Raw genomic sequence first — 12904 nt, 5'->3', positions numbered from 1 at the left:
ATTGTAAATCGTTTAGTTCGATGTATTTTTTTGAGAACGCGACGATTTAACTGTAATCAATTATTTTGACGAACATTTTTTAAATCTTTAAACGCCAACAGTGAGATTAAATTTCAAATTTAAATTCAAACCGATTTTCTTTAACAAGCAAACCGCAAAAATCGTGAAACCTTTTCAATCGTGAAACCTTAGCAAACAATTAGGATTTAGTCTAGAAAAATAATAACCCAACCGGTAAGGATAAAACAATAACAAGTTAGAAGAAACACTAACTTACAAAAACTCAGACCATTCATGCAGTTATTCAAATTTTAATCAGAATTTAAAAATTTTAATCATGTAATAAACTTTAGCATAGGAGAATTAAACCATTCCGGAAATGAATCAATCTCTAGCGAGTAGAAACAAGATAGACGCAACGCACGATCGTCTCCCCATAAGATATAGCTTCTTTAAAATCCAAAATGGAGAACGTAAACAAATTATTAAAATGCGTATTAGGCGGACGCAAAGGCTAGGCTACATACGGCAAACGTCGAAAGAAGTTGGAAATGATAGGATACGCGCTCAAACTCAAGCGAACTCAAAGGATCGCGTAAAACGGACCCGTAGATCCTAGCCTAGCTCTACCGCACGAATGTGTTTTTTCGCTCCCGTCGCTGCCTTATTCTCCTATCCGCTCCTCTGGTCAGTGACCCGGGAACTCACGCACTTTTTTTTTCTTTATTTTTATAGAGACTTTGAGCCAATTGGCCTCATTCGCCTCTTAACTCCCGCACATCCTTTCCCGCACACATCATACGACAACCGTCGACTGCTGTCGGTGAGTAGCGCGCCCAGGTGGACAGAACTGCGTAGTCAGGTTGGGCCACAATAGTAATAAACACTTGCTAATTAGATCTCAGATCTGTTCCTCAAATTTTAAAATGTGCTACTGTCAGCGCGTTGGCAACGATCTTGTTCAGTCGTCTGATCGAGCCAAAAAGGTCTTATGAAAAGCCAAAAAGGCCCTAAAGTTTTACATTTAGGAAGGGGCCGGTCTCGTGGTACAATCATCAAATCGTTCGACTTAACAACATGCCCATCATGGGTTCATGCCCCGAATGGACCGTGTCCCCATGCATGGTACTGACTATCCTGCTATAGATAATTAATAAGTCACTGACTCGAAGCCCACTAGTAGTACAGGCGGTCCCCGAGATACACGGTTAATGGAGACCGAAAACGGCCACAAAATACCGCGTATCTCGAATTTCCGCGTAAGTCGAATCTCGTGGTTTCCAGCTAAAATATCAGTAATGGTCGTGTAATTTTGCAAGTAGGGGGAGGTTATAGTTACTTTATGAATTAGTTGATATGATTCTGACTGAATATGACAGTTTTAAACCATTTGAAATAGTTTTTAACATTCGATCGAAACGGAAATTATTTGGCAATTTAAAATTGATGTGTCAAATCAGTACAATTTGCTCAAAGAATTGTCAAATTTAGAAAACCGCGTATCTCCGAATCCGCGTATAAGAGGTACCGTGTATCTCGGGGACCGCCTGTATAGGCAGACAACCCGACCAACAGCGGTTGTTGTAACAAAAAGAAGAAAAAGTCTTTCCAAGAAGGCATATTCTCACTCGTTATGCAACAAACGTCTAATGCGGGAGGCTTTTTCCATATATAATTTATATAAAAAGTAAAACAATTGTTCAAGGACTAAAAATGTGCTGGTAAAAAGGACGTATCTTTTCTTCTTCTTCTTCTTCTTCATTAGCACAACAACCGTTGTCGGTCAAGGCCTGCCTGTACCACTAGTAAAGTGGGCTCGGCTTTCAGTTATTTATTTATTACCATAGCAGGATAGTCTGCCTTACGTATGGGGGCACGGTCCATTTAGGGCTAGAAACCCATGACCAGCAGGTTGTTAAGTCGTACGAGTTGACGACTGTACTACCAGACCGGCCTAAAAAAGGATATATACGTATCTAAAAATATTAAATATGTCTTCATATTTATAGTAATTGGAATATATTTTTGGATAACTATTTCTTTGTCATTATAATTGATCCATTTTCTTGAACATATCTAGTGTTTTCTTTTAAAAATACTTTTTCGAACGATTTTTAATAGGTTTGTAGCGACCAGAGTTCCATCTGGTGCATCTGGTGCATGTAGTTCGCAAAGCGTGTTGCGTATCTCTTTAAAAAATTAGGGACCACTTTTGTGGCGCCCCTAAAGGTTTTAGTATTTTTCCTGCCACGGTTTTTTGCTTGGTAACCCAATTCAATCACAATTAAAACAAATGTATGGCAAATATTTTTCAGCACAACTTAGACGACTATAAAGATTTCCATAAGCGAAACTACTCCAAGTGGCAGCAATTAGCAAGGGAAACTCTCCGCTTCGTGAACAAGTAATATCCAGATAATTAGCGTGCAAGTAACACTCGTCCTTATACCACAGACTTTTGCATATGGCACGTTTTCTGCTGACAATAGCGTTATACGAAATGGTGTTTAGTATCGATACTCTATTTTTCCTAAGCGACAATCAAAATTAAAGAAATGCTCAAAACTAACCGATCGTGATTTTAATTTCACATTGGCATCGAAAAACGTATCAGGAACACAATATCATATCGATCGTTATGCGAAATGTTATTTTTATGCAAAATTTTATTCGTTAAGAGAGATATTTGATTTCGCTTTACTCGTTATGCGAAAACCTCTTTATAAGGGATACTCCTTATGAAGGGTACCACTGTACTTGAATTCAGGGTACTTTAGTAACATAATTACCATTACCTTAAAAACGTGCACCCAACGTTCTATGAAAGGAACTGTTCCAATTCTTAATACCCTTCACAATAATATCTTTTATTAACGTCCTTCAATCATACAACCGATTTTCCTTAACCTTAACATTTTTAGATAACTTACAGAGTTTTGCAGCCCAATAAACAACTGTATAATAAATATGAGCCGGTCTCGTAGTACAGTCGTCAACTCGTACGGCTTAACAACATGCTCGTCATGGGTTCAAGTCCCAAATGGATCGTGCCGCCATACGTAGGACTGACTATCCTGCTATGAAGGGATCAATAAAGTCACGGAAAGCCAAGCCCACAAGTAGTGGTACAGGCAGGCCTTGACCGACAGCGGTTGTTGTGCCAAAGAAAAAAGAAAATAATAATAATAAACATGCTTAAGCAATGTCCGAATAGGAAAACACATCTTTGTTCAATCGATTCATTTAATATTTGGTCAATTAACAAGTGGTGGACAATAGTGTTCTCTAAATCTGGCATTTTATTAAGCATGTGGACAGCTGTTTATTGGATTGTTATGTCGTTGATACTGTTCTGTTTCTCAATGTACTCTAATGCCGTTTTGTAGGTATTTCCGACAAAGTTCTGACATTTTAATTTTTATTCCCAGAACATCGAGAAACGGTACAAATTCGGGTTTTTAAGGATACGACCGTAAATTTCCGAAACGGAACTTTCATACAGTAAAATACGTACCGTCTGGTCAGTCTAACGAAGGGCCAATGAAATTGGTAGTTGAATAGGCCAATGACAACCGCCATATTCGATAATTACTTGATTCTCTGTTTTCATAGCTCACAATTCAAGCGCAATTAAAGTGTGTAGTAATTATGAGAAACCAGTGAAAATTCGTATTTTTCGTATTCTTCATACTCATGACGTTAGTGTAAAAAAATTGAGTTGTTGCATTTTCAAATTGTATAGTGCCATTCCATTGCCAATAGATGGCGCTATTGACATATAAGAGATTGAATGGGTATTAAAATATTTTTCAGGGGGAAATGGTTGCCATAAAAAAATTAAAAAAAAACATACATTCACGTAAAAAAATATTCTATTTACAAAAAAAAGTTTCTTAAACACTAGACACTACAATAATATGAAGTTAAATTTGTATTGTTTCAAGTTGCAGCTTGGTCAAACGCTACCCCAGCTGCTTAATATTCGTACTTCATCGGTCTCATGATTTGCGCATGATCTTTGCTGCTTTTTTATAACTGCTGACAAACCAAAAACGAAAACATACATTCTACCACCTCTATTATCGAATTGATGCCGCCATTACTGTTTTCCACCCTACCATTGCCTTTTTTTTGTGCGAAAGAGCAGAGAATGGTGTATCATTATCGAGCGAACAAGGGTCGAAATTCTATTACAGACTGCCGCTTACATCCTCCGGCACCATATACAACTGACACTGGCGCATTGTTTCTCACCCCTCGTTCACAGCATGAAGTCGCGTTGTGAAAACGAAGCGAGTCAAGGGGATTATTAATATTCATACATTTCATCCCATTGAGGCTCCGATTGAATACGCCAAAATGTGATACGCATCGTTAGCACACACATTCAACGATACATGTGGCAATCGCAATAGATGCTATGTACAAACCGAACATGTCACGCGGCTGGGTGCCACATGGCGGGGAGGATTGGTTTTTATTTTTCGATAAATTGTAACGCGATAACGAAACATGATGACGTGCTGAGTTGAACGCATTGCCCCGCGCGGTACGCCTGTAGATTTACCACCATTTTGTAACAAATGTCGTGGAAGCAATGGTGTGTTTGCCGGATTTTCAGAAATTTATTGTCTCGTTATACAAAGTTTGTTTTAAGCTATAGAGTTATTGACAGTATGCTGTTTTTGTAAAGTGTCAAGGAAATTTTGTAATAAAATTACGTTTCCAAAAACATAATAAAACATTTCAAATATCATATCATAGAACTCATGTTTTGATTCAATTCTCAATTCTGAAACTCGTTTTATAACTTGATAATATAATGTTTTATATTTCCGAATAGAAGCCAAAAAAACTGGATTCAAGTATACACTCTGTAAAAAATAAGAATAATAAAATAATGTACCAACAACTAAATAGTGAAAAAACTGATAGAGGAAAGTAGTTAAGATGGACACGTTAAGGAAAATGTTAAAGATATTGGGATATATAAATACGAAGGGTATGAGTTTTACAGTATTAGAATATATCCCATTGCTTTCCACGTCCTTCCTCCAACATAAAACATGTTTAGCTGTTTGCAAAGACTGTTCATTCAGCCGTGAATTTAAGAATTTTTAGAGCCGTAGAACATATCGTAGAATATAGAATATAAGCATTATTGAAAAATCGAGAACTAACAGCTTCCGTTGTTCCAGATTATAGAAGCATTGTTTTCCGTCCGTTTAGGAAATTACTCTGCGGAAAGTCCGCGACCCCAGCTTGTTTGATGGACTTGTTAACAATGGCTTGACCATTGTTTCCACCATGTAAAAATTCAACTTTTTGATCTTTGTAATTCCATAGAATCTCTTATCTATTCCTCAAGGATATGAAATCAATTCCTCTTCTTTTTGTTTATTGAAGTGGTTCAAGTCATGGCAAAATGTTGGGCTTCGTGAGGCCCCTCATCATCGTCGAGCGAGTAATAGCATAACGCATGTTTTCAAACATGTTGGCATAGCTTCAGTTTGAATGCTATTTTGTTGAATTATTCAATAATTACTTTTATCGTGTATTTATGAGAAGAGTCCATCTTACACGCACTGTCCGTCTTTACCTGCCTTCCCCTACATATTTCTGTACAACATCAATATACTGTGGTTGTAACCGTCCTACGATTCAAAATAAATGATGCGCTAGTTTGCTTAATCCTAGCTGAGGTGGAATCGTTTCATTGGGTGCCTAATGCCATGTGGCACAGGATAATCGCTCAAATTTATCATAAATCTATTCTCAAGCAACTAGCCAGAGTGCAGGCATCGTTGGCCATTAGACGAGTTGACTACATGAAAACACAAAATAACAAAAGCAAACAAAAGTATTCTTAGGAAGCAAAACCAACATTGCTGACCAACTAAACGGTGCTTTACCCAAACATGGCATTGGCATGGCAATTGAGCATTAAGCAATTTTAAGGCAGCCTCTTGCCTTCAGGCGTTCGAGTCAATTCTACCATCGTTCTACATTCTCGTCGTTGGTTCCATGATCACTTAAAACATTTCTTCTCCATTACACGCGAATTGGCTAGGGAAGGATGTGAAATGAACTTGAAAGGTAGCAGTTGGATGACTCAACAGTTTGTGGCATAGCCTATAGCCCGCCCGATCTCGTTCATTGGCAGGCAGGACCGATTGCACACGATCGTTTAGCTCACCCACTGACAAAAAAGCTAGATGAAATCAGACTGTCTTCGGACAGGACGGACCCCAGCAGAAGAAACCACATTCAGGGTGGCCTGGCGTCTCTGGGGTGTGTTGAAGTGATATTTTTGAACCACTTTTTCACTCACCTCATCTATTCCTCAACAGTAGAATCACGTTGCAACCATTTTTGTGTGTTTTGTTTTGCTTTGCTTCGATTAACGGTTTCGTATGATTGCTGTTTTAATTGTAAAATTACGGGGTACACGCTTCTCGTTTTTGTTTTTTGTTTATTTATTTTTGTGTAGCTTTTGTACTATCTTCGATTAGGGATTCGAAATGGTTGAGTGAAGAATGAAGTCTATGAATGGATAATTTGAAGAAATTATCAAAATGGATGGGTCTACAGTTGGCATTCCACAGCAGTTGATTTGTACATACTCAACATATCCAGATGGCGCATATCGATAGAAAGACGTGGTTGTGCTTTAAATGCGATTCAGACTAATCGTTTTACCTCTTTAATCTGTTTGGTTATCTGTAAAAACATGCACGCAATTATTACTGAGCTGACGGGTGTCGTCTGCGGCACAATAAAACTTAAATATTTAATGGATGAAATAATAACAATTTTGATAAACAATAAATAATAAATCTTTGTTTTATATTGCATATGTATTCAATGATTTGCGGGTGCATACATTATAACTTTAGCACAAATCAATTGATAAAATTAAGACTAAATATAAATATTGGTTCATTTAGAAATGTGGCACTTTGTTTCAATTATAGTGGTGCCCCCTATGGACAAAAATTGAATCTTTTGAAAAACGCTACACTTTTGCATGTAAATTTAATTATTCCTGCTCTTCTTGATATTCCTGATATAACGTCCTGATACATGCAAGCGGAGAAGCGAAAACTGATTGTTCACAACTATCTGCTTACTCCAGTGTCATCTCGGGAGCTGGCAAAACGATAAACTTTGCCTAAGTCGACTTTTGCGCGTAGTGGCGGAATAAGGGTATCTCAGGCCCTAGGCGGAAAGACGAGCTGAGGCCCTCTGTAAATGGTACATGTTGTTGTGGCGGGGGGGGAGGGGGGTGGTAGCGGCACTAAACTTGCTGTTAGGAGATTGAAATGCCGTCGGGGGCCCCGTCGATCATCAGTCACAGGCTCTAAAATTTTTGCTGGCGGGGGGGGGGGAGGAGGGGGGTGCAAATGATACGCCAGCCTTGGGGCCCCAACGGTCATCCTTCCGGGGGCCCTTGTCGCTAGTACTCTGAATCATAAAATGCAATCGAAAGTAGTTCGGAAAATGCAGGCTAAACTAAACATCTCGGACTGCGATTTGGTCGAAAAACTTAACATTCACCGCTCTACTGTACGGCAAAGCCGACTTCGAGAAGGTTTAAAGTGTTTTCGAGCCAGTAAACATCCAAATCGAAACATGAAACAACAAACAATGGCCAGAAACCGGACTCGGAAGCTGTACGATCAAGTGCTGATCAAACCGCATGGTTGCATTTTGAAGGATGATTAAACCTACGTGATAGCCGATATCAAACAAATCCCGGGGGTAAAATTTTATAAAGCCGATGCTCGCGGTACCGTCCCCGATAAGCAGCAACAGTAACTAAGGAGCATTAACTAAGGACATCATACAAATGAGGAATTGGTGGAATTTACTGAAGAACAGTGACTGAAGCAGCTGTGCGCCGATTGATAGGAGGTATAAACAGAAAAGTTCAAGATTTTCTTCGTAGAAAAGAAGAATATGTTTCATATGTTTTAAAAATATATTATAATAAAACATATGATTCATCCAAACAAAGTTTTTCAATCGCATTAATGGCATAAAAGATACACGCAATGCAAAGTGCCTTATTTCTAGTGATCTAAGCCTTATGCATATATTTTATGTATACATTGAATAAGTATTGTAATCGTTCTATTTTTTTGTTTGTTTTCGTTAGCTTTAAAGGAACCAATTAAACCCTATAACAAGCAATAAGTCTTTGAAGTTGGTACAACCATCATGGCTCGACCAACATGGCCAACTTATTGATTTAGCCAAAGCAGGATAGTCAGTCCTGATTACGGGGACATCGGTCCAATATAAACTTGGCTCATAGACATGCGACTTAAAGGCTCGTAACAAGTGATAGGTGGTGGGAGGGAAAAATATCACGTTAATATTCTGTTCGTTAATTCTGTTAAAAGATCGTTGAGGATTTCGTGTCGCTTTTGTTTGATCGGAACCGTTTTGAACCGTTATTCACTAATTTGATAAGGATCTCCTGGCAAATTAAAATTATTTTTTGATAATCTTCTTACATACTCTGGTTTGTATTTTCAAATAAATCATTAACTGCAAAAAAAAAAGGTTTTTGAACATTATTGATACCTAAAATAATATATTTTGATAATTATCCTAATAAAACCTAAAAAATGTGTTATAATTTTATTTTAAATATCATTCAATAATGTTTTTCTGTAAAACCTTCCTAACATATGCTATTGCTATATGTACATATTTTTAAATGCATTAGTTATTATAAAGCCCTATTTTTCTAAGTGTCTTTATAACCCTAAATTTGGTTTTAGTAATAAGTCATGTAATCATCATCGTAAAATTTGGAAAAAATATACAAAGATATAAAATAGTATTGCAGTAGTGCACAATTCGTACATTCACTATTTTTATCTGTCTCCTCCGGATTTTCCGTAAATCGCGAAAATCACTATCCATATAGTAACGGTAGGCGCTGTACCAAGATCTAACAATTAAAGAAAACAGCTCTTTTAAAACAAAGCTAGCCCTTTACTTAATGGTATCGTACAAACATGTTTAAAAATGTAACGTTGTAGCTATTTATGTAGCATCTGTTCTAATATGACACCAAAATATATTATTTTCCAGAAATCTTCAAAAACATTTAAAACATATTACTCAAACTTTCTTGAAACCAATCGTAACAAAGCTAAATGTTGGATGATTCACAGGACATAAACCTCTTCCAGAAAACAATTTTCTTCACCATGACTAAGAGATGCGAAACAAAGACCACACATCTCTCACTGCCTGTGTCCCTACGCATTCTCCTCCATTCCTGATCGCAACCTGATTGATCAAACACAGTCCCATTTGATGGGCCACCCATCCCTAACGGCCAAAGTATCCCCTGGTTTTGATCCACGGCAGATATGCTCAATGCATTCAAATAACACAAATTGAATGTTTTGACAGACAAGTCGTCCGTTTTACTGACGAATTAAATTCTCGCTCCTCCACACGCTCAGCCACCCGCCCCTTTCGTAGTATGTAGGCTTTTGATCGCCATTTGACATTTGCAGCCAGTCAGCTAAATTACATCTCATGAAACATTTTCATCACCATCAACTAACTCCTCCACTTGACGCCTCTTTCTGTCTTCATTCCGCGTTCAGAGAGATGATAAAAAAAACTGGAAAGCGGGTAAGGAAAAACCAACAACCGGTTCCAGTGTTGATGAGCACGAGATTAATGCAGCAGCAGCAGTAACAGCAGTCGCGAGGACAGACAGCTGGCCGGAGACGATGCGGACGCCTTCTCAATGCCACAGTAAAAACACGAGCCACTTAACACGAGTTCGCCCTCGAACAAGTCCGACAAGCGCGTCGCATCACCGCACCATCCTCTGGTAGATTTGTCCACTCGAAACGCCTCGTATCGCCGTCCGGCCGGCCAGCCGACACGGTCCAGAGGATCTCCGGATGCTCCGGGTAGCGAGCGCTTGTTTAAAGTGTTTAATTCTATGGCCATCGTCATCGAACATGACACAGCACAACATTGGCGCACCACACTGGCGGCCTTACGTGACGGACCCGTCCGAGCCTCGAGGGGATAAGAATGAGATGACCGGAAAACTGTCGGGTACCACTGCAGCTCTGGCCCTTTTCCGCACCACGTACTTCCACTAAAGCTCTATTTAACGCTAACCAGGCGCCGGACAACCAGTTGGACAATTTCGATTGCCTTGCGTTGTGGCAGAGAGGCAAAGTTTTGTGCTATCGTATCGGAAACAAATAACACAAATAAAAGTCATAACAATCGTCACGGGCAGTAGAGCTAATAGTGAAAAGCATCAACCAAACACTGGGGGCAAGCTGTAGCTACAAATGCTATTAAGCGAAGCTGAGGAAAGAGTAAAAGATGGAGAGCACTATTGAAACATCGGTGGCAACAAGCAAAAAGCAACAAACATCACAATAGAAAATTGAACCGTGACTAACGCCGAAATTGAAAGTGCACGCGTGATGATCTTTATTGTCAGGACCATGATCTTATCGCAGTTGTATGACTATTATATAGTTGAAAAGTGAATTATTTTTCTTCTTCTTAGTATTTTGTGACTTGCGTTTAAATATATTTCATTTATACTTTTAAGAGATCATATTTTATTTTATTTATTCATTCTTTAGTGAAGTTTATGAAGTCTTTTGGTATTCCATGTAACTTAATGATTAACTGATCATCGCATTTTTGTACTCAAATGTTCAATATCATTGTCAATAGGTTTTTAGATTGCCGGTTAAAACTTAGGCTATTTACAATTTACCTTTATTTATATTTATCTCTTTCCACTTGCAATTTAGTTATTAACATGTAATACAAAAATCTATTTTTGTCTGTTACTTACTTAAATGAGTTGCGACCAAAACTACAAAGACATGTCCAAGCTACGCTCCTATGACTGATTAGCAATGTTAATAACAACATTTTCTATACTGTGCTGTGACACACCCTTTCATTACAAATGTTTAGTAAACAAACTAATTACGGTGCACCAGAAAGATATTGATCGTTTTGCGCTTTTCTCTTTTGCTACTTTCTCTTTCCTAACTCCGCTCCACCATAGCTTTGTGTATGCAAATAAATTTTAGCTTCATCACTTTAGCGCTTAGTACGCGCCAGGAGAAACACACGATCACGGACACAGATCGATCGACGCTCCTGTGGCTTCTGTTGGTTCGATTACGAGGCGAGGTAAGCTGAAAAAAAGAAACACGATGGTGAACAGACAAGAGCGGGTGCCGTAACGAATTCATGCACCGTCATTGTTGTTAACGAGGTCAATTATAGTTGATAATAAATTGGTTCTTCGTGCGAAACAGAAAATTATACGCTTTGCACATTTGCTGCCGAACGTCGACGTGCTGTCCGTTTGTTCAGGCTGTTGCATACACGTATGTGCGTGGGTTCGGGTGCGACCTGGCCACCACGGGAGAGTAATTGATGAATGATGGTGATGATGATGATGGTGTGCAGTAGAAAGCCTGGAAAAATTCCAAGCTCGTACACTGCAATGGCTTCACCATCGGGAGTCAGGTCACGTTGGTTTGGTCTGGTTCCGGATTCTGGCTTCTCACTCGCAACACTCCTTATTTCACATCTATGTGGTATACCGTGCATTTCCCAGTGCCCGGCACAAGTTGGCTACTCTAATGATGATGACCGATCTAAAACATTGCGCTGTGACCAGTGTCTCGCTATTTGACAGCTGGCCGTTTTGGCTTCCGGTTTCGAGTTTCGGCTGCCAATTGCCATTTAGTGCGAGCGGCCGACACTGGAAGTGTCAAAAATTATAGCCAAGTACCTGCCAATCATGCTAGTCCAATCGGAACGAGACTGTACGTCTTGATCCACCTCATCCGACCAGACCATTTGATACGAATACGGGCTGATTATGATGACTAGAGGTAGTTTTTGATCAACTGGTAAACCTAAATTTGATATTGTGAGCTCCATTTGTGTAATAAGCCAATTTGTACTACTTTGATTTAATGTTTTACTTTGTGTTAGTTAAAAAAATCTTACTCAAACACTTTCAAAACCAGAGTCTTATCTTAGATTTGTTATTTGTTATTTATTAATTCTTAGATCTTAAATTTTTTTGAAAATAAAGAATACAAATTGGCCGAAATGGTGGTACAGTCGTCAGCTCGTACGACTTAACAACATGCCCGCCATGGGCTCAAGCTCAAAATGGACCGTGCCCCCATACGTAAGACTGACTATCCTGCAATGGGTAATCCATAAGGCACTGAAAGCTAGGCCCACTAGTAGTACCGGCAGGCCTTGACCGACAACGGTTGCTGTGAAAGAAAGAAAGAGAAAGAATACAAAAAATTGACATCTTAATGCAATGTAATGCTTATTTTTTTATACACAAAGCAACTTGAGAATGATCAGGATGGAAATTGAACTGAAGTCCTCCGACGGGACTATCCATTCTAGGACCAAGTAGTCTCAAATTCAAGAGATGCTAATGGACCTTGAATATTGAAATTTTCTCTTTTTTGTAGTAGAGTAATTAACATACACATTGAAATATACTAGATCATTGATTAACTGAATTAACTGAGATGTACTAGATCAAGCCTCCGGAGTACCCCGTTTGCCTGAGGATCGCATAAGGAGTTAAGCATTCATAAGTAATTCATTGTTGTTACCGCTCAGGGCCTCAGAAATATTCTTCGTCCACAACTGCTTAAAGATTGACCTTTGAAGAAGACAATAAAACTCTAAAAGGTATAAATTTATCGTGTTTTACAACTTTGATTCGTCTTTTATGAATAGTTTAACTATTGCATTTCCTACTAAGTTTACCTACTACTTCAAATCAATTGTTTATCAATTTATAATCATTTGTTAAGTACCTCGTATATTAAGGCAATTT

This window comes from Anopheles gambiae, chromosome 2 (assembly GCF_943734735.2).
Source record: "Anopheles gambiae chromosome 2, idAnoGambNW_F1_1, whole genome shotgun sequence".
In the NCBI taxonomy this organism is placed as follows: domain Eukaryota; kingdom Metazoa; phylum Arthropoda; class Insecta; order Diptera; family Culicidae; genus Anopheles; species Anopheles gambiae.
The sequence above is the reverse complement of the archived record's forward strand: the minus strand, read 5'-3'. Positions refer to the sequence as shown.